Source organism: Cydia splendana, chromosome 15 (genome assembly GCF_910591565.1).
Source record: "Cydia splendana chromosome 15, ilCydSple1.2, whole genome shotgun sequence".
Classification (NCBI taxonomy): domain Eukaryota; kingdom Metazoa; phylum Arthropoda; class Insecta; order Lepidoptera; family Tortricidae; genus Cydia; species Cydia splendana.
Genome location: NC_085974.1, coordinates 9,385,785 through 9,408,370, shown reverse-complemented (window position 1 = coordinate 9,408,370; position 22,586 = coordinate 9,385,785). Strand labels below are relative to the sequence as shown.

General features: G+C 38.7%; 1 protein-coding gene across 1 annotated transcript in view; it reads left to right on the top strand.

The window, feature by feature from the left end:
• The first annotated feature begins 2,995 nt into the window (after positions 1-2,995).
• Positions 2,996-22,586, top strand: part of LOC134797255 (synaptotagmin-15-like) — a 77,206-nt gene continuing 57,615 nt past the window's right edge. Inside the window, exon 1 of the mRNA XM_063769477.1 lies at positions 2,996-3,481. The gene's annotated coding sequence lies outside the window, so the exon portion shown is untranslated. The remainder of the gene's footprint in view (positions 3,482-22,586) is intronic.

Sequence of the window (22,586 nt, the reverse complement as noted above, 5' to 3'; positions counted from 1 at the left end):
GGCTTCGAATCAGTAGCCGGAGATGTAAGGCAAAACAACAAGGTTTCCGCTCCTTAAGTACAAACCAAATATTCCAGCCGTTTGGTAGTGCTGTGAGGTTCATTTCGTTGTTTGAAGTATGATGCCCCTATTGCCCGTGCTAATAGTTTCTACCGTCGCGCTATTTCATTGTCTTGGTCATTAAAAATTTCCAATTAATGTATAATTTATTTTAACACAGATATTGTTTTAAACATTCACTTTGAATTACACAGATGAAGCCTGCGCTGTTGATATTTGGTCCTTTTTCTTGATAAATTATGATGTGTATACCGTTTTTATAATATAAAATTACTAAAATATTGAACTCGCCCACAGAGATAAGCCTGAAAATGTTTAGATTTTGCATTTATACGTGAATATAATATGTATCATCAAAAAATTCACCTTGTTAAGTCATCGTCACCAATAAACTTACTTGCAACTTTTTCCTTAGCGGCCAGCTGAACCCCGCAGTCTGCCCATACATCTACGGAGCATCATTATGCGCTCTATCGAAAAAGGATGGAGGCATAAGGCCAATCGCTATTGGAAGCGTATTTCGCCGTTTGACCGCCAAGCTCGGGTGCCGTGCTGTGCGTGATGAAATGGCCTCCTACCTTCAACCACGCCAACTAGGGTTCGCCACTAAACTGGGTTGCGAGGCAGCCATCCACGCCACCAGAACTTTCACGCTCAATCCGAGCAATACAGACTGCGTGATCGTCAAGCTTGATATTAAAAACGCCTTTAACTCATTAGAGCGCGACTCTATGTTATTGGAAGTTAAAGAGAAAGTTCCAACACTATACCCCTTTCTGTACCAAGCGTATTCATTTAATTCCAAACTCTTTTTCAGTGAGTCGCCCATAATCTCTCAGGTGGGTGCTCAGCAGGGAGATCCGCTTGGCCCCCTTATCTTCAGCCTTAGTATCCAGAAAGCAATCTCAACACCTCGATCCCCACTAAACGTTTGGTACCTAGATGACGGCATACTCGGAGGCAAGCCGGAAGAAGTACGTGAAGACCTACTGACGCTTCTTCCACTTCTAAAGGAACTGGGTCTTGAGGTAAACTCGAGTAAATGTGAGTTTTACCCCTGCAGCGCAGACTCTCGGGAGAGTTTTCCTTCCTTCAGTGCCATACTTCCCGGACTAAAAGAGCTGTCCACCCAAAACTTCCAGCTCCTAGGATCCCCCATTTTTCCTGAAGCCGTTCCCGAAGCCTTCCAAATAAGAGAACAACTCCTTCATTTCGCTAAAGAAAGGCTTAAAAACCTATCAGCTCATGTGTCCCTTACTCTGTTACGGTCCTGCTTCGCCGTTCCCAGACTAACATATTTTCTCCGCACAGTACCAACCTGGCTATACCCCGAACATATCGACTCCTTCGACCGTACACTAAAAGAATCGGCCGAGTGTCTGCTTTTTTTTTTTTTTTTTTTTTTTTTTTTTCAGCCTATATACGTCCCACTGCTGGGCACAGGCCTCCTCTCATGCGCAAGAGGGCTTGGGCTATAGTCCCCACGCTAGCCCAATGCGGATTGGGGACTTCACATACACCTTTGAATTTCTTCGCAGATGTATGCAGGTTTCCTCACGATGTTTTCCTTCACCGAAAAGCTAGTGGTAAATATTAAATGATATTTCGTACATAAGTTCCGAAAAACTCATTGGTACGAGCCAGGATTTGAACCCGCGACCTCCGGATTGAAAGTCGGACGTCATATCCACTCGGCCACCACCGCTCTGTCTCTGCTTAACGTATCCCTTAACACAGACCAATGGGATTTGGCATCGTTGCCCATTCGGAATGGTGGCCTAGGACTACGCCGCGCTCGTGACGTGAGTCTTCCGGCCTTCTTGGCGTCGGCGACAGGGGTTGTAGAACTTGTCTCTAAAATTTTATCTTTGGATGGAGACAGGACTACCATACCCTATGTCTCTGACGCTCAGTCGGCCTGGATGGCTCTCAACTCGGGTGCGTCTGTACCCGAAAAACCGTTCCTCCAACGTTGTTGGGACGTCGTGGGCGTCAAGCAGATCTTCGATTCCCTGATGACAAACGCTGTTGGTGCAGATAGGGCCAGACTAAACGCAGCTTCGAGGCCTGAAAGTGGTGCTTGGTTACACGCCCTTCCATCTCCAAATCTTGGCACCCTGCTCGACAACGACTCACTGCGGGTGGCCGTTGCTCTTCGTCTGGGCTGCGATGTATGTCAACCTCATTTGTGCATCTGCGGCTCTATGGTGGAGAGTAATGGTCATCACGCACTGAGCTGTTGCCGCTGCGCTGGTAGGTTCCCACGACACCATGCCCTGAACGACATCATCCGCAGGGCATTAGTGTCGGCAAACATCCCCTCCACGCTAGAACCGCCAGGCCTCAGCCGGTCGGATGGTAAAAGGCCTGACGGTCTGACACTGGTGCCATGGGAAAAAGGCAAGTGCTTACTATGGGACGCTACGTGTGTAAGCACTTTTGCCCCCTCACACCTTTGTCGCACCATCCGGACGGCGGGCGCAGCCGCTGAGGTGGCGGCCCTACAAAAACACCAAAAGTACTCAGCACTCACCAATTACCTGTTCGTCCCAGTAGCCGTAGAGACGTCCGGTTGTTGGTGCGCTGAGGCAAAAACCTTCCTTAGGGAAGTAGGTCGCCGCCTGCAAGAAAGGGGCCTTGACCCGCGCTCCGGGTTTTTCCTGGTGCAAAGGCTGTCCATCGCAATTCAACGCGGTAACGCAGCGAGTGTGATGGGCACCTTTGCGCCGGGGGTAGCGCGTGGAGGCCTGTTTCAGTAGTTTTTATATTCCTTGTTTTATTTTAGATATATTTAGGGTTGTTAGTTTTAATTTAGTTTTATTCATAGATGTATTTAGTTCATAAGTTATTTATTTGTCCTTTTACTGTCTTTTACAATAAAATTCAATGCATAAACTTACCTATTTAGTACTCTGCATGTCCTAAATTATATCCTTCCAATAAAGGTCAACTGACGCAGGCTACACCTACGTAAAGGCAGCTTAATTCATTCCAATCGTAAACGCATAATTTGGTTTGCCGAAATCCTATTTCAAACCCCTAAACCACGAAGGTCGGTTTTTACCGATTCCGCTACCTAATTAGAAAATATTTGACACGCCATTTCCAAAAGGATCGGTTTGTTTTAACATTTAAATATCTGTACGTGCACCAACTTTTGGCGGTTGGAACATGCGCAGTAGGTCTTGTCAGCAAGTTTGGCCGTGCGTTTCATTTAGTTGCTTCGCGGTACCTACAGGTGCCGTGCGCGGTCGTCATTTATCGGGAAAAGTCCGAGCGTCTTTTTTTCCCAAGTAAACCCACCGAGTGCTATATGTAAGCATATATGGAAAAGTAGTAAAGCATGTATATGTGTGTTTAGAGAGCTGAAACTCTATTTTCCCTCAAAGCTAGGTGTGTGCCTGTGATTCTATTGCGCGAGGTAAGTTCCTGTCCTACCTGTAGATTCTTGTAACTGCTGCGTTTATTGTTGGAAGTTCCTTGCATGGAAAACTTCCGTCATGTATGTGTAATTTCCTGAAGTGTTCTCTTCAGCGGAAAATGTGCCTATTTATGTAACTTTCACTGTACTGGAAGATTTTGTTCATAAATGTTATGCGTTTTCAGGAAGTTAATATTTGCTGGCAAAACACTTATATAAACATCCAGTAAAAAAAGGAATAACCGTTCATTGTAGCATTAAAGCCTTCACGGCAGCTTTCTGCTTTTGTTCGATAAATCACGTATTTATCACTGGCGCTTTCCTAACGGGAGGTATTATCACATTAAGGGAGATTGAGTTTTATTATTAAGGTAGGTAGCAATGTTATAATTAAAATCCAACCGGAAATTCCCGGAGGAGCTTTATTCTGTCGGAACCCTTTTTATTAGACATTTTATAAAAGAAGCAAATATTGTAGGTACTTATTCAAGATATAATACAGAGAAACAACTCCCTCTTTATTTAACTAGAATTGCATACTTTTTCACGGTAGATACTGTAGCTACAGGTAACGTCCGTAAGTTTAGGTAGTTTTTTATTTCTATTTCCACATACCTACTTACTACATTAGGTATTTGCGTAAGTATAGAAATTCTCTTATTAATATCTCGTATTAATAAAATCTTAGAGTACATGTGTTTAAGATAAGTAATTAATTTATCACGAAAAGTTATTTATAGTAACAGGTGTAGCTAATGTCTAGAAAAAATCGAATCGCTTAACCTCAAAACTCGGGTAAATCCTGTCAGATTATGCGATTTTGGTATTAAGAAAAGGTAATAGGGTAGATATTTGCTGAGAGGGTCGAATGGATTTACCCGAGTTTGAAGTTAAGCGACGCAATCGTGCCTCATATGACAGTCGTTGTAAACGACAATTATAAAGCTCCATACATTCCTGAAACTTGACGTTTGAAAAATTCATATGGCGCCGTACAGCGCTATCTAAATCGGCAATAAAGCATCTCTTTGTAAATCTGCTGCGACCTACTATTCATTCATAAAGTGGCCATTCAATTATGAAGCTGGATATAACATACGTACAATTGCAGATGCATAGAGTGTAACTTGCTATCTAAATAGGAACTAGATGAATTATTTTTGGCGGTCTTTAATTACACAGAAATAGAACGTCTAGACCTGTAAAAATACGAACAACCAGCTTGTATATTATCATGTATTCTTAGACAAGGCAAACCAGGCTGACAAGGTGCCTACCTCTAAAGGTCAGTGTTATATTAGGTCATTACCTATGAAATTGGCGTTTTGTTCGGAGAATTTCAACGAAACACGAATTTCCATACAATTAATTTTGCGGATATTTTTTTGATGGCTAATTCAAACCAAACAAAATTTTTCCAGTAATTTTTGACACCTTTAAGGTATGTTTTCAATATCTCCATTTCTTGAAAATTGGTACCATTAGAAAAATATAAGTAATTTTAATACTCGAACCGACAGCACATGAAAAGACCTATTTTCAAGGCTTAATTCTGAACACTTAACAATAAAAAATAACAATTAATTGTATGTAAAATCGTTGTTTATTGAGTGCACTGTAGATTTATTGTAATTGTGTATGTACTTTTGTAAAAAAAAAAAAGACTAGGATCAGACTTATATCTATGAACAAAAACGCCAATTTCATAGGTAAGGGCCTAATATTTGGATATTGGACTTTGAGTCTTAATTTGTATGAAATTGGATATACATATAACCTAGAATAGGATATTAGAATACTTCCTATCAGAATACATCACCTAATACTATGAAATGGGAGTCAGATAGACGTAGGGTTGCCAGATCGAAAGGCGCTATTATCGGGAAACAATATGATTTTTTCGGGATTTTGGGACTTAAGTCGGGAAAAAAAAAATTAGAGATGCCACGATTGCCACGATGCCATGATTCGGCAACTATTCGGTATTCGGCCTATTCGGACACTTTGCCCAATATTCGGTATTCGGCCGAATGTTGCCTACTATTCGGCGGAATACCGAATATCTGTTGCATCTACCTAAAAAGAAAAATTACAAAAAAATAACCAAAAACTAGGTATATTTAATATTTAAAATGTATTCTTGGAAAGTAGTTAAATACGAAGGCACGTTTTTGAGCATTTATTGATTACAAAATATTTTATTTTTATCATGGGTCTGATTTGATTGACTAATATACATTCATTAATTCTGTTCAACATAAAAATATATCTTAGCAAACGTAGTGCTTTGATGGCGAACAGTTTGCATAATAATTGTGACTCAAAATGTTCGCATGTCATGCCGAATATTCGGTATTCGGTTGAGAGAGGGGCCGAATATTCGGTATTCGGCCAAATTCACTATTCGGGGCATCTCTAAAAAAATACATTCAAATTAAAGTAATTGTATTTAAAACAACGATATTTTACATTATTGGCACTACGTCAGCTCGCTCGCTCGACGACAGTTCGGAACTTGAAATTATTGTTTTACAGTGAAACCTGGTTAATTGGCACCTGGATAAATGGAAAACCTCAATAAGTGCAACCAAAAGTCCGGTCCCGGTCCCTTGAGACCAAAATACCAAAATTGAAATTATGGAACCTCTATAATTGCAATTTAGATTTTTAGGGCTTTTCGTAATTTTGCCTCTGTAATTGACCACATCGCAACTAAGACCTCTATAATTGACACTGTGCTAAAAAAATCCGTTATTTTTACTCTTCTTTTTACCTCTATTATTGAAACTAGTCTTACTTATTACCTCTGTAATTGAAATAATGTAGTTGTAGACAGCAGAAACAATATTTTAATAGCAAGGATCATTTTATTTATATCTTCATCCAGAATTCAATTTATTTATTGGGTATTTATCGCAGCCTGTAGTAGGTGAAATAGTTTTGATTAAATCAAAAACAAAGTATGCTTTTTACATTCTAATAAAACTTTCTTCTACAATTCAAGGGAATTTTTTAAATCCAAATGATTAATAAGAAAATAAAGTAGTAATTAATGTAGTGTATAAGTGCAAGTATAGACAGAAGCTATATAATAGACCAGAAACCCAGAACGTAACCGTGTAAATCTACTTTCAATGGTTATTTGCACCTCCATAAAAGAAATTTGTCAGAACGCAACCTCTATTAATGAAAACCTCTATAATTGACACAACGATTTTTTGAACCTCGTTAATTGACACGACCTGCTTAAATGAAAAACCTGGTTAATTGACAAAAAATGGCCGGTCCCTTGAGATTGCAATTATCCAGGTTCCACTGTATAACGTCAAGCTGTTTTTCGGGACAGTTTACACTTTGTCGGGAATCGGGAACACCTGCTAAAAATCGGGAGAATCCCGCCAAATCCCGACCATCTGGCAACCCTAGATAGACGGGAATGTTACTAAGTAAGCTGGTTCTTTTAAGACATGGGCGAATTACGTTACGAGTAAGTAACGTCTTAAATGCGGACGAAGTCGCGAGAGAGGCTATAGTTCTATGTTATAATAAATAGATAATATTAAGAGAGAAGCAAACACTCTTGTTAGCCAAGCTTAGACTTTGAAATTGTGATTGTTAATTGCCCGATAGTTACTTACCGAATATAATGATATTTAGAATATACACCAAGAAATGTAATCGGTGATCAGGAACCAATTTTTCTAATTCAGTCATCGATGGCGATCACATTTAACTATGGAACCAACCTCGAAATCACAAAAAAAAATTGCCTGTTTCATACAGTAGGGCTGGTCCGATGTTGATATTTTCTATGAGAGAGTTAATTTTTTTTCGCGATTTCGCAGTTGGTTTCATAGTTAAATGTGATCGCCATCGATAACTGAATAAAAAAAATTGGTTCCTGATCACCGATTAAAAATCATCGTGTATATATATGCTCCCCCATAATATTTTTCGCTCCGCTAAGAAATATAAAAGTGCCTGTAAAGTCCGTATTTCACGTTGAGGTAGCTAAAGAACTAGAGACTAGAGTATATTATAATGAAAGGAAAAACAAATTTTAATGCAGACTTTATTTTATAAAAGTTCGAGAATCGAGGTCGCTGAAACTTACATAACAATAAACAGACAATATTTCTCGGTCCGAAATATAAGTTCATTTTTCGGTGATTTTGTTTTAGCAGTTCTTTGGCTCTTATTTTTGTAGCAAAACAAAGAAACAACAAAGAGCCGATTTTTTTCCTTTGATAAAATTAATTGAGATACTTATTTTAACAATAAAGCGTTTAAAAGTCTTTGGCACCATTATTCTGTATTTCATTCACAGAACCTTTAATAAATTGTTATACAGTCGCAATTTAAATATTTTAGCAGAGTGACGTCATTACTAAGAAAACCGGCCAAGTGCGAGTCGGACTCGCGCACGAAGGGTTACGGAACCCTTCGTGCGCGAGTCCGGTATGGTACGGACCATTACGCAAAAAACGGCAAAAAAATCACGTTTTCTCAAACATGCAATGAAATGTCGTCACTCCGGGCGTTATATCAGGCTTCGAAGTATCACGTTTAGGGCGGAGCAACTCCAGAGAACTGTAAAGGAATTTCATACAAAATTTAAGGCCTAGGCCGGGAAGTATTTTTTTTTTAAATTTCCATTTCACAGATATGTGTGACACACCATCGTGGCATTCAGCCATTAAAGTGATAACACACTATCGCACCGCTTTAAAAAAAACTATAGGCAGTTTATGCTTTATGGTTTATGGTACGATTTCTTTTTTTTAAATCTTTATAGGGCTGTATCTCCTAAACCGTGCGTCGCAGCGCAAAAATAATAAAATGTTCGTTCCTCTGTAAGAAACCCTTAATTCATATTAAAAACAAAACACACAAAAAAGAAAAAAAAATTACAAAAAAAAACTTTATAATGCTGTATCTCTTAAACCGTACGTCGTAGCGCAAAAATAATCAAATTTTCGTTCCCCTTTAGGAAATTCCTTAATAACATTTAAAAAAACACAAGAAAAGAAAAAAAAAGAAAAAAGGGCAAAAAAAAAAATTATAGGGCTGTATCTCCTAAACCATGCGTCGTAGCGCAAAAATAATAAAATGTTCGTTCCTCTGCAAGAAACCCTTAATTAATATTTAAAAAAAAAGCACAAAGAAGAAAAAAAAATAACAAAAAAAACTTTATAATGCTGTATCTCCTAAACCGTACGTCGTAGCGCAAAAATAATCAAATTTTCGTTCCTCTTTAGAAAACCCCTTAATAACATTTAAAAAAACACAAGAAAAGAAAAAAATAAAAAAAAATGCAAAAAAAATATTTATAGGGTTGTATCTCCTAAACCATGCGTCGTAGCGCAAAAATAATAAAATGTTCTTTCCTCTGTAAGAAACCCCTAATTATTATTAAAAAAAAACTAAAAAAACAATTAAAATACTTTATAATGCTCTTAAACCGTGCGTCGTAGCGCAAAAATAATAAAATTTTCGTTCCCCTTATGAACCCCACGCACTGAATAACCTATCACATTAGGACATGAAACAATCATCATCATCAATTTTTATTATTATTTCATTGCATGTTTAAGAAAAGCACTGTACATACCTCGGCGTGAAAAGGGGTTGTCGGCCTCATAACTATCCGGCCTCACTACGTTCGCCCGTCTATATGCATTCGGCCGGCAACCCCTTACTTCCCAGCCTCTGTAGTAATGTACTATTGTTTTATGGGAGCCCCACTTAAATATTTATTTTATTTTATTTTTTATAGCGGCAACAGAAATAAATCATCTGTGATTCAACTGCCTAGCTATCACGGTTTATGAGATACAGTCTGGTGAAAGACAGTCGGACAGACAGACGGACAGACGGACAGACGGACAGACGGACAGACGGACAGCGGAGTCGGGACTCTTCCTCGTTAAGCCTTAAATTGCTTCTAAAATTGGAATAACCGAATTAATTTGCTAATGTAAAAGTTTTTGATATTCAGGGTTATTCATCAAAATTCTAACGCCATATGATCATGATGAATTTGCATTTGATTCAACTGGCATTGTCGGTAATTTTGTTGAAAGCGCAGGATGATTTTCACATTATTGTCAAAAGAGTTCTTGAATTCGTGAATGCATGCCTGCATTTAAATATTCCTATGGAAGTGAAGCCGTCCAATATCATTAGTACCGGCACTATCGAAAGTTGCTGAGCTAGGTCTTTGTAATAGGTTAATGGAATACTTTGAAAGAAACAAGTTACTTCATGATCACCAGTATGCGTACCGCCACGGCCGGTCTACGGTAGATGCTGCTCGTGCGGTAAATCAGCGTGTCCTCCAGTATATTGACCAAAAGAAAATGGTTGCAGCAGTTTTTTGTGACTTGTCCCGTGCGTTTGATTTGGTTGATCACAAATTATTATTACATAAGTTGCAAAGATATGGTGTACAAGCTAGTCTTTTAAATTTTATTAAATCTTTTTTGAAGGACAGGGAACAGGTAGTGTCGGTTGATGGGGGGGCCACTAAGTCTGAGATGAGGACACTACATGACTGTTCTGTCCCTCAGGGTTCAGCGGTTGGTAATTTCCTCTTCTTGGTGATGGTTAATGACCTCATTAGTTTGTTTCAAGATGGTAATTTTATAATGTTTGCTGATGATGGATGTGCCATTGTTACCGGTGATTCTTTTGAGGAGCTAAGGGGGAACGTTTTGAATACATTATTAAAATTGACATGTTGGTTCCAAGTAAATGGCTTTTTGATTAACCTTAATAAGACATCGATAATGCATTTCTGGCTAAGAGGACCGTATCCCACTCCCCTTGACATAACAATAAATAATATTACGCTTCCACAGGTGCAGAACGTGCGGTTTCTTGGGTTTGAATTTGATTGCGGCTTAAAATGGGATAAACATATTGATTCACTTACTAGTAAACTTGCCAAAGCGTCGTTTGCGCTGTCTCGGCTTGCTCCTGCACTTTCACGTGAGAACCTCCGTATGGCATATTACGCGTATGTAAACTCGATCCTTGTGTACGGTATTGACCTTTGGGGGCTGGCAGCCGACAGGGATAGAGTTTTCATACTGCAGAAGAGGGCTGTTAGAATGTTGTCTGGGGTGCCGCCATTCACTCCAACAAAAGAGTATTTCCGGGAATTAAAAATTCTAACAGTGCCCTGTTTATACATTTTTGAGGTAGCAAAATATATGTTTAAGCACAAGAGTAATTTTGTTATGCGTCGACCTGATCAAAGGCAAACAGATCGCGATATTAAATCTGTCCTTGTCAGGCTCGTAAAATCATCCAACTCGCTGGGGGTAGTTGGCATTAAAATTTATAACAGCCTGAGCCGTGAAATAAAAGAGGCGGCTTCTTATGAGCTATTTGTTAAAAAGTTGAAAGATTTTTTGATTGACCAGGCTTTTTTCACGGTAAAAGAATTTTATTGTAAATTTAATGTAAAATGAGTCTAGTAATATTTTTTGACATTTGTATTTTTTAATTTTTTGTTAGTTTTATTGACATTTGTATATACCACTATTTTGGACATTGTATATATTATGTACTCTGACATTTGTATATATTCCTTTTTAATTTGTGTGGATTATGTATTTTTAATTTTATTGTGTACCTATTGTATATTTTGACATGTGTTTTTTGACATTAAAGATATTGAATTGAATTGAATTGAATTGAATTCAAAGCACGAAATAAAATCAGTGACGCCAATGAATAAGTATCAGTCTCACACCTTTAGGTCCTATTTTGACATTGGAAATGTCTTTTCGTTCGCTCCAGTATACGGTCCGATTTCACGAAAAAGTGCGATCCCCTTATATCTCGGAAAGTTGTGAAGATATGATATTAAAAAATAGGCGCAAAAGACGCATAATCACGAGAGCTGTAAGGTGCAAAAATAATTATTCGAGAAAGTCAAAAACAAAAAAAGTTATGGTCGAAATAGTGAAAATAAAATTCAATTTTTTCCGAATTTTTGATTTTGGTGCTCGATAATTTGGAAACGAAGAATGATATCAAAAATTTGAGAAAAAACGGCTGAGGACAATTTAGTCAGCTACAATTTGAGCCTAAAACAAAGACGATCGGGTTAAGGGTTTGCCCTGTAGCCTAACCTTAAAATAGTCAAAAAGTTAGAACGACATTTTTCACAGGACATTTATGACTTCATGTTTCGCAGAGTTCGTTATCGGTGTTTGTTGTGAATTATCGGGATTATGACGGCAGAATAACACTTGCACTGCGTGGGCTTTCAAAATCGCTGCAGATTTTTCTTGGTCTAAAGCCCCCTCCAGACTATGTGCGTGAATCGCGGCGCGACGTCGTCGCGAAGCGAACATATCGCGAAGTTGACGTATGACTCCACACTCGCACGCTTCACGGCGATTTCGCAGTTTGGTTTGCGGCAAGATGGCGGAAAAGCATCAGCTGATCGAGTTTAACTGTTAGTTATCTATGGCATCATACGTGATTTCGCTGTTTTTCCATTTTGTTTTCTTGTGAAACCGTAAAATATAGCTGCTTAATATAATATAATCGTAATATAATTAATATTTATCTTGCCACAGAAGAGCCAAAATTGTGTGTAATGTGGAGTCTTGCAAGTTCGCGCTTCGCGTCTCCTTTGACGCGGGCCGAAATACCGACAAAAAACGGAGAACAAGGCGCGAAGGCGTGAACAATCTGCGAAATCGACGCCACACTAGCGTTCGCGGCTTCGCCCGCGATTCACGCGCATAGTCTGGAGGGGGCTTTACTCTATCTATCCTGATTGAGACGGGCGTAGATAACGCACTATTCGACAATCTATGCATTCTTGTGGTGGTGGAAATAGCAATAGAGATAGAGGGAGAGGGGAGAGGGAGAGGGAGAGGGAGAGGGAGATGGGGAGAGGAGAGGGAGAGGGAGAGGGAGAGGGAGAGGGAGAGGGAGAGGGAGAGGGAGAGGGAGAGGGAGAGGGAGAGGGAGAGGGAGAGGGAGAGGGAGAGGTGAGAGGGAGAGGGAGAGGGAGAGGGAGAGGAGAGGAGAGGGAGAGGGAGAGGGAGAGGGAGGGAGAGGGAGAGGGAGAGGGAGAGGGAGAGGGAGAGGGAGAGGGAGAGGGAGAGGGAGAGGGAGGAGGAGAGGGAGAGGGAGAGGGAGAGGGAGAGGGAGAGGGAGAGGGAGAGGGAGAGGGAGAGGGAGAGGGAGAGGGAGAGGGAGAGGGAGAGGGAGAGGGAGAGGGAGAGGGAGAGGGAGAGGGAGAGGAGAGGGAGAGGGAGAGGGGAGAGGGAGAGGGAGAGGAGAGGGAGAGGGAGAGGGAGAGGGAGAGGGAGAGGGAGAGGGAGAGGGAGAGGGAGAGGAGAGGGAGAGGGAGAGGGAGAGGGAGAGGGAGAGGGAGAGGGAGAGGGAGAGGGAGAGGGAGAGGGAGAGGGAGAGGGAGAGGGAGAGGGAGAGGGAGAGGGAGAGGGAGAGGGAGAGGGAGAGGGAGAGGGAGAGGGAGAGGGAGAGGGAGAGGGAGGAGAGGGAGAGGGAGAGGGAGAGGGAGGAGGGAGAGGGAGAGGGAGAGGGAGAGGGAGAGGGAGAGGGAGAGGGAGAGGGAGAGGGAGAGGGAGAGGGAGAGGAGAGGGAGAGGGAGAGGGAGAGGAGAGGGAGAGGGAGAGGGAGGAGGGAGAGGGAGAGGGAGAGGGAGAGGGAGAGGGAGAGGGAGAGGAGAGAGGGAGAGGGAGAGAGGACGAGGGAGAGGAGAGGGAGAGGGAGAGGGAGAGGGGAGGAGAGGGAGAGGGAGAGGGAGAGGGAGAGGGAGAGGGAGAGGGAGAGGGAGAGGGAGTGGGAGAGGGAGGGAAGGGAGAGGAGAGGGAGAGGGAGGGAGGAGGGGAGGGAGAGGAGAGGGAGAGGGAGAGGGAGAGGGAGAGGGAGAGGGAGAGGGAGAGGGAGAGGGAGAGGGAGAGGGAGAGGGAGAGGGAGAGGGAGAGGGAGAGGAGAGGGAGAGGGAGAGGGAGAGGGAGAGAGGGAGAGGGAGAGGGAGAGGGAGAGGGAGAGGGAGGGAGAGGGAGAGGGAGAGGGAGAGGAGAGGGAGAGGGAGAGGGAGAGGGAGAGGGAGAGGAGAGGGAGAGGGAGAGGGAGAGATTTATTTGTAACTTTTTAGGGTTCCGTACCCAAAGGGTAAAAACGGGACCCTATTACTAAGACTTCGCTGTCCGTCCGTCCGTCCGTCCGTCTTATTTTTTCACAGATTTTCACAGATGATGTATTTCTGTTGCCGCTATAACAACAAATACTAAAAACAGAATAAAATAAAGATTTAAATGGGGCTCCCATACAACAAACGTGATTTTTGACCAAAGTTAAGCAACGTCGGGAGTGGTCAGTATTTGGATGGGTGACCGTTTTTTTTTTTCGCTTTTTTTGTTTTTTTTTTTTTTGCATTATGGTACGGAACCCTTCGTGCGCGAGTCCGACTCGCACTTGCCCGGTTTTTCCTTATCCGTCTGGATAAGGAAAAAGTCGCTCAGCGACAATATTTTTTCGAATTCCGTAGATTCATTTCCAATGTGCTCGATAGTCGTGTGAGGCACGAAATCTGTGAATTTTTAACTACACACCCTAATAGTTAGGTACGTTTTTAGGGTTCCGTACCTCAAAAGGAAAAAACGGAACCCTATTACTAAGACTCCGATGTCCGTCTGTCCGTCTGTCCGTCTATCCGTCTGTCTGTCCGACTGTCTATCACCAGGCTGTATCTCATAAACGGTGATAGCTAGGCAGTTGAATCACAGATGATGTATTTCTGTTGCCGCTATAACAACAAATACTAAAAACAGAATATAATAAATATTTGGCGTAATGTACACCCTTCGTGCGCGAGTCCGACTCGCACTTCAACAAAATTACCGACAATGCCAGTTGAATCAAACGCAAATTCATCATGATCATACGGCGTTAGAATTTTGATGAATAACCCTGAATATCAAACACTTTTACATAGCAAATTAACTCAGTTATTCCAATTTTAGAAGTAATTTAAGGCTTAACGAGGAAGAGTGGTTGCTATGAAGTAAGTATTAATAAATTATGTAGATGTCTATCAAATATTAAGCAGTAGTGATTAAATTCTACCTTGATTGTTAATTAAGGGCTCTTACTTGCAAATCTCTTGGCTTAACCCATAAATAGTCTTGAGTTTGTCAGAATTTGGAAACCCGAACGAATAATGATGTTAGAATTGATTAAATATTTAAGTTATGTTTTTTAGGGTTCCGTACCCAAAGGGTAAAAACGGGACCCCATTAACAAGACTCCGCTGTCCGTCTGTCTGTCCGTATGCCTATCTGTCACCAGGCTGTACTTCTTCTCATGAACCGTCATAGCTAGGCAGTTGAATAACAGATGATGTATTTATGTTGCCGCTATAACAAGAAATACTAAAAACAGAATATAATAAATATTTTGCGTAATGGTTACGGAACCCTTCGTGCGCGAGTCCGACTCGCACTTGGCCCGATTTTTTTAACCTAAAAAAGTGCGTTCAAGTCTCGTTTGTGGCATATCAAAATCAAACAAATATTCATATTCATTTGTCGACTATTGTGTACCTACTTCAAATTTACATATTTAGTAGGTAGTTAGTCCTACATAATCCATTTAAACGTGTATTCATAAATCTAGTGAGTAGAGAAATTCTACATCCTATAAGATTAATATTTAAATCCTAATGAAATGCAACCCTTGTACCCAAAAAGCAGGTAAATGGATTTCGTATGGCTGAAAGGCTTGTTTAACCTTTAGTGTACGAACTCTAAGTATTCTACTCGTAGTCGAATGAGCTTAAGTTTACCTAAAATAATTTTATTACGTTGGGCTGTGGTTTCAAACATCGAATATGACTTTAAAAAAAGTGACGATCCGAATGAGAGCAGTGCACACTGCACGATCGCTCGTTGTCGACGACGACTGTACATCAACTGCAAGTCGCAGTCGGTTTGCAGTCAGTCTGTACCGGTCCTTAGACTTCATAATTAACAGACTTCAAAATTTTAAAAGGAGAAGGATTTCAATTCGGTTCTGTTTTTTATGGTTTTTAATGTTTTTACCTTAGAAGTCCGTCATTTCTGAACGAATTTAGATTTAGATCGATTATGCTTACAGATTGTCAAAACTAGGAAAGGAAATATTAGGAATCGAGGGAGCTTCTCAAACCTTATAAGCATAAGTACTTACGATTTCTTTAATTTTAGTTCAAATAAATTTACAATCCGGAAGTTACGGATTTATACCCCGGCTCGTACCAATTAGTTTTTCGGAACTTATGTACGACAATATCATTTGAAATTGAACAGTCGCTTTTCGATAAAGGAAAACATCACAAGGAAACCGGACTAATCCCAATAACTTATTTTCCCCTCTGGGTTGGAAGGTCAAACGGCAGACACTTTCGTAAATTTTTGATAAACGTAGGGATAGCTGTGGTTGATATATGTAAGTACTTACAACAAATTGTGCCAAAATATTTTCAATAATGTTAATATCCAGGGAGTAAAATGAGGACTACGTTTGTATGAAATAGCGATTTCGCGCGGGTTGTCTACTTTCCTTTTAACTCTCAGAGCCTTTATAATGTTACGAGCGAATTTCACTGCGAGTAATGGCAAGCCAATACCAAGCCAAGTTGAAACGTTAAAATCCGCACGGTTTAGTTTAGAGACCAACAAGGCCGATGCGGAAAAGTAACCCAGCGTTACCACGAACCTGTGTGTACAGTACTTAAACCTTCCTTTATTTACCTTCCTTTACGTTCGTTAACCCGAAGCAATTAGGAAGGGGGTAGTCGAACGTAGTTAGGGTGGATATCAATGTATAACTACAGTCCAACATTGCATTGGATTAACAGACGTAGGTACATGTGATAAGTCAATCAGCAGATTGTTGTGAACTGGTTATTGTGTTTTACAGCATAGCTACCTGTACGGATATGATGGTCGTTCTTGTCTACGTGACAGCGTGATAAAATCATCCGTCACTTTCTACCCCACGGTGTTAAAAAGTGACAATTATTTTATCGCGTGGTTAAAACCATCCATAATACGCCGGCTGGTAAACATATTGAATATTAACACAATTTTAGCTTTATTGGCAAAAATAAATAAAAGTTTCTGATATTGCAATCATTAATAAGCTGCATGTCCGTATGTTTGTTCCCTACCGGCTGCGCCATGTTTAATGTACTTGGGACGCGACAATCAAACGCCAACGGCCGCCTTAGCACGGTGGCATTTTTATCGCCTGTCACTTTCGCACTTAAATAAGTACTTGTTAGAACGTCACAGTGACAAATGATAAAAATGCGACCGTACTACGGACGCAGTTTGAGATCAAGACTAAATTCATTTATTGTACGCTTACCCACAACATGCATAAATGTACATCAAGCAACTTACCTACAACGTCGTAGCAGAAAAGGAATCCAATTATGTGGAATGTAGGTACATAAAGATCTTTGAAATATTTATTTCTTATCCGGTTGGGCATGGTCTAATAAAACATGGTCTTCCATTCCCAGAGTGACACGGGCCTACGTCACAATAACATTGCCACTTTATTTCAACATAACATGTTACATGGGTACATTATACCTTATACCTATGGTTAATAAGTTAAAATATTTCTTTATAATTTTATAATTTTCATTTATATGTATTTTAGCTTAAATTTTACAATAACACGTCATTTTTAATTACTCGTTAGCAATATCTTCCGATTCACGAAAGAAATTTCAGACTTTCGGGTAATTCTGTTTATACTACTGGCAACACAGGATAGCGCTGTGCACATTTGACAATTCGGATCTAGATAACTTCATGCCCTGACCGTCATCCTTGTCGAACGCGTGTTAATTGTTATTTCCTTCTCGCTCAGTGTCAGCAGTCGCAGTGTTTTCCAAACTTTTCACGTCGTAAGCTTGGTAATTAATGTGTAACTGTGAATTAGTTTTTTAAACGTTTGTCTTGTATAGATAAATAAAGTTTAATTTAATACATTAGATTTGTTTTATTTTACTATGTTTCTACATGAATAACTAAAAATTAATGCCGTTAAAATAATTTTCACCGTTGGTTAAAATTCTCCCAAATTTCAAAGTTTGAGAACCTGTAAACAGCATGATGACGTAGGCGCGTGTCAGTTAGGTCATACGCGAATCTCGGAATGAAGTACCAGGCGGAGTATATTATTATACCATGCGGTTGGGAACGTTCCGCGAATAAGGAGATTTGTTTACCAAAGTATAAGAAATTTATAAATAAACATGAAATCTTAATTTGACTCCAAGTAAATAAGTCGGTAATCCATGTTTATACCGGTAGGTAAGCTTATTCGAGCCTTAATAGTAACATGCGGAAACTGATTAGTAGAATTTCTAACTCAAGTTACTTTAGGATCTGGAATATACTATATATAAACCAAATTGTTTTGAAGGAACTTTAAGGGCTGGAAGGGCAAGAACCGGACGAGGTAACTTAAGCCTACTTGTATTAGAATTGATAAAAGTTTTACATTAATTATGTCAAATTTTCTATTTTCAATCTAAGATTATTGAAGAAACTTATTCAATTCAAGTATAATACGAATTATAATTAGACAGTAATTTTGGTAAATTCATTTTTAAAACTCAAAACTCAAACATTTTGTTTCGTTTCATGTGTGTTTTAAGTTTCAAAAGTACTATCAGAGATATATATAACTCCGTATAAGATAAATAAAGTCTAAGAAAAAAACGTGCCTCGGAAATCAAGAAAAGTCATTCTCGAATAGATGGCGCCATACCTTTGGCCTATTCTCGGCTAGATGGCGTGGACGACACCGTTTGATATTTAACAATTTTAACACATATCCATGAAAGAACATGGGTCAGTATGGAACAATAAAAATTAAAAATCATTTATCCGTAAACATATTTTGATTAATTTATACATTTTCAATTTTATTTTAAGTTTTAATCGTGTGTCGATAGATGGCAGTAAATGTACCGTGACTACAAAATTTACTTTGGCAATAGCCCTCTATACTATCTATTCTCTTCTATATTGCCTCATAAATGGGTGCGAAAGGGAAACTGAGAGAACTGAGATGAATGCGCCTCCAGCACACCTAACAGCAACGACATTCGGTAGGAACTTGTATTTATGCAACAGGCATTTGAAACTTCGACCGCGCTGTACACGACTTGGAAGCTTCACAAGTTTTACATGCTAATTATACATTTATACAAAACCCACGTGACTTGGTCAACTCAGTCCACGAGGTACAATATTTTATATCTAATTCTAAAGGATTATGTCAGCATATGGAATAGACATGGCTGTGACGTGACGCTGGAATTGACAGATAGCGGAAGGGACGCCTTACATAAAGTTACATGGGAGATTCACTTGGTGCTGACAGTTACTAAATAAGATGCATTAAACTAACAGCAGTTAGAAAAACTACATGAATTATTATTATATATTGAAGGCATTTATCTTAAAATAAAAATCCAAATGAGAAGGAATAAAAATGATGGAATAAAGAAAACTTTAAAGTATGGATGAGTTTTGTTATTTAATTTGTACTTGTGTTTGACTAAAAGTAGATTTTTTTGTACAAAAACATTAAATTGCTTGAAACAAACTTGTAATAGATATGATTTACGAGTATAACGCTTTCTACTTAAGTAGTCGACCTTATTTCCTTCGACTTGTGCTACAAATTACTAATCGTATGCTTTGTACAAACATTTGTTTTTATCTATATTACTTTTACTTTCTAGATTTTTCAAACTCAATTTTTATTTCATTAAGTCAAACAAGTTTATTGCTACTGTTGTTTACATTTTCTTGTGTAACAATTTTTCTCGGCCATTTCAATTCGAATCCTCAATATCTTATCACCGTCGGCCACCGACGGTTTTTCTTTCATTTCTGCAAAGCTTGAGTAAGACAATGGCGATTATGGCGACAATCTCCGGGCTGAATCGGATGAAACGTTGTCTTACAGTTCATTTTTATTGTCTGAATGGGACTTTTTATGGAGTTACAAAAAAATATCTCAAATCAAGTGCTTCTCTCATATTGCTAACACAGTTCTCGGTTGGATAGATAAATATAATACTATTATACACGTGAATAAACGGAACTATACAGATAAACAATTGCAAATAGGCGGTCTTGGTGATTCAATATCCATACTTTTATGATAATATTATCACGCAATATTATTATATTTCTCTCTCTGCGCCAATTGTAGGTAGGTATCTCTGTTTGGCCCTATGGTTGACTGGTAGAGAATGCCATTTGGCATTAAGTCCGCCATTTTTACATTGTTGTATATATTTTGTGCAATAAAGTTTAAATAAATAAATATTATATTGAAAACTAGTAATGTTTAGCATCAGCTAATAAGGAAATTAATGTTCAAATATATAGCTATACACCCGCTCTTGCTCTCCTAAAATTAAAGTATAAAGTACCTACATATTATTGTAAAACATTGCACATGTTTGTACATGTAAGTTTACTTTGTTAGTTTTTTGCAGGTTCAGTTCTTTTATGTTTATGTATAAATATTTAAGCAAGCAATTTTTCGTGATATTTTATCGAGGAACTTAAAACAAAAGCGAAACACTAACCTTTGGTAGAAAGTTAGGTATACAATGCGAAACAAATAGAAGTAGAGAATAATAGTTAATGTAGTTATGACATGACCTTATTTTTTAAGAAGTTCTGTAGAAATCCACATTACAATTAATAAAAGGTAGGTGGTAGAAATATCTAAAACTGTTCTACGATTAGTTTAAGGTAACTGAACAAGACTTAACTTCGCGTCCGCAAATTATCAAGGTTTGAGTGAAGAAAGGTTTCGCAAACTTTTTCCAGTTCCACAAACAAGCAATTGAACTGGAGGGCGTGTTAGCCAACTCGCAAAATTAAACCTCCCTCAATCCTCTCAGGGATAGGATCTTCCGGAAATAGAACTTATTTTATGTATTTGGGTAAACTCAAACTCACTTAGGAAGTAAATGAACTAAGAAAGCGGGCTATTAGGCCTTTTCGACATGTGTAGGTACGTGTTGTTATCGGAGAAAATTAACCTTGTCGTCACTTCTGCTAAGCTTTTAGGCTGCTTTTTCATGGTATACAGATATTTTTTATATAGCAAGATAGTAGCACACATGAGTACTAGGGTGGAGCGTCGTTATATGGAAAAAAATAAAAATTTGATTATCAATGTGGAACCGGTACCAAAAGTTGCAGTTTGTCATGTAGATTATAGTGATTATATCAAGTTTCAAAATCAACACTACTTTTAGCCCTCTACTCAGCCGCTAAAGAAATTAATAAAGGTAAATTTTCATCAATTATTAAAATATACTATTTCACTAATATGTGTACATTTTATTGAAATTATATAATACTTAATAAGCGTATAATAAGTTGTTACCACTTTTAGTGCAATTTTCAATATTTATGAAATAATATAATTTAAATTTTTCATATTAAACAGCAATTTCATGCAAAACAAGGAAAATGCTACAGTGTAAAAAAAATTATATGAGTTATTTTTTTTAGACAGTCTTGTGTCAAAGTAACGATGTTATTGATTACGAAAAGTATCATTTTACTGCAAAAAAAGGGTTACTTAGATGTTTAAATAAGCGTCAAATTTCGCTCTTCGGCGTCGCTTACGCCCTTTTTTGTCATGTTCACACGTATGTTAGGCATACATATACTTATATTAGTATTCTTTTTATTATCTTATCATGTTCAAAATAGTTTTCACGATTGTGTTATGGGTTGCAAACTCCAATTTGTGCACAATATCCGGGTTAAAGGGCATTTTCCGTAAAACTCCTATTTGCGTGGTTTTACCGTGTCATAAAAATATACGTTATAAACTAAAATAAGTATAGAAATCGAGTATATCTGTAACAAAAATATGTTATTTAATGAATAAAACATGTTATAAAAAAAATAAGCAAAAATTAAATTTATTAAAAATATACATATATTGCTATATATAATCGAATAGTAGAGGGCTAAAAGTATATACCAATATTTTTTTTATTATTTTTCCCTTAAATAATAAAAAATTAGACAACCTTTTAGAGGGGTTCCAACCGTTCCATTGCTACATTCAAGAATTTTGGATTTCGCTCCACCCTAAATTGCGTACTGCCCGCCCGATGATGGCATGGTGTACCTATGCGTGAGTTATTCTCAACTGGGCTGCACTCAGCAGTAAACGATGTTGAATTGTTGACACAGTCAGTATTAGAGACGTTTCTAAGCGGACAAGTACGGCTATCACCAGTTTGACACTAACATATTCGCTAGCGTGTGCGTACGAGTGAGATGCATAGAAAGTAAATAGGTAAGTTTAGACAGTGTGCGCATTAAAATATTATATATATTTCCCCATGAAAGCGTTTATATTATCGTTCACAGTGTGTCACGTTTTCCTCTTAACATACTTCGCCTAAAATACTCTTTTTTATCCATTTATCATTACGTCCATACACTCCTCACGTGTCAATGTCAACCCCACCCGGACAGCGAAACTCCGACTAATATTCACGAGATTCTATTACGACTATAAAAGTATTCAAAATTGTACCTTCCTTCACATTCTTAAAGTTTAGTTTTCAACGTTGTTTAATTTTGATACGTGCTTGTGAAAGTTCTTTCTCAATAGACATCATCAAACCATTGTGTATTTTGGGCGAATAATCCATCTTATAATCCAAATGGGTTACGAGCTTTAATTGTCAAGGGGTTTGCTTTGGATATAGGTAAGTAGGTCACATCACCGTATATATAGGTACTGCCTCATCATTTAAATTGTGGGAGTAAGCAGGAAAACGAGCAACCAGGTGGTTGTAAAGTAAAGTAAAATACCCGCAAATATATTTAAGCCGAAAATGGAAACATATATGGTTTAATTTTTTATCGAGCAATACCGTGGAACTTCTAATCACATCACTGTTACACGATTACATATAGTTTTCTCGATGGTCTCATACTTTGCCTTGCGTTTGATCAGAATTCTCAAGTAAGTTTCGGAACTAAAAGGT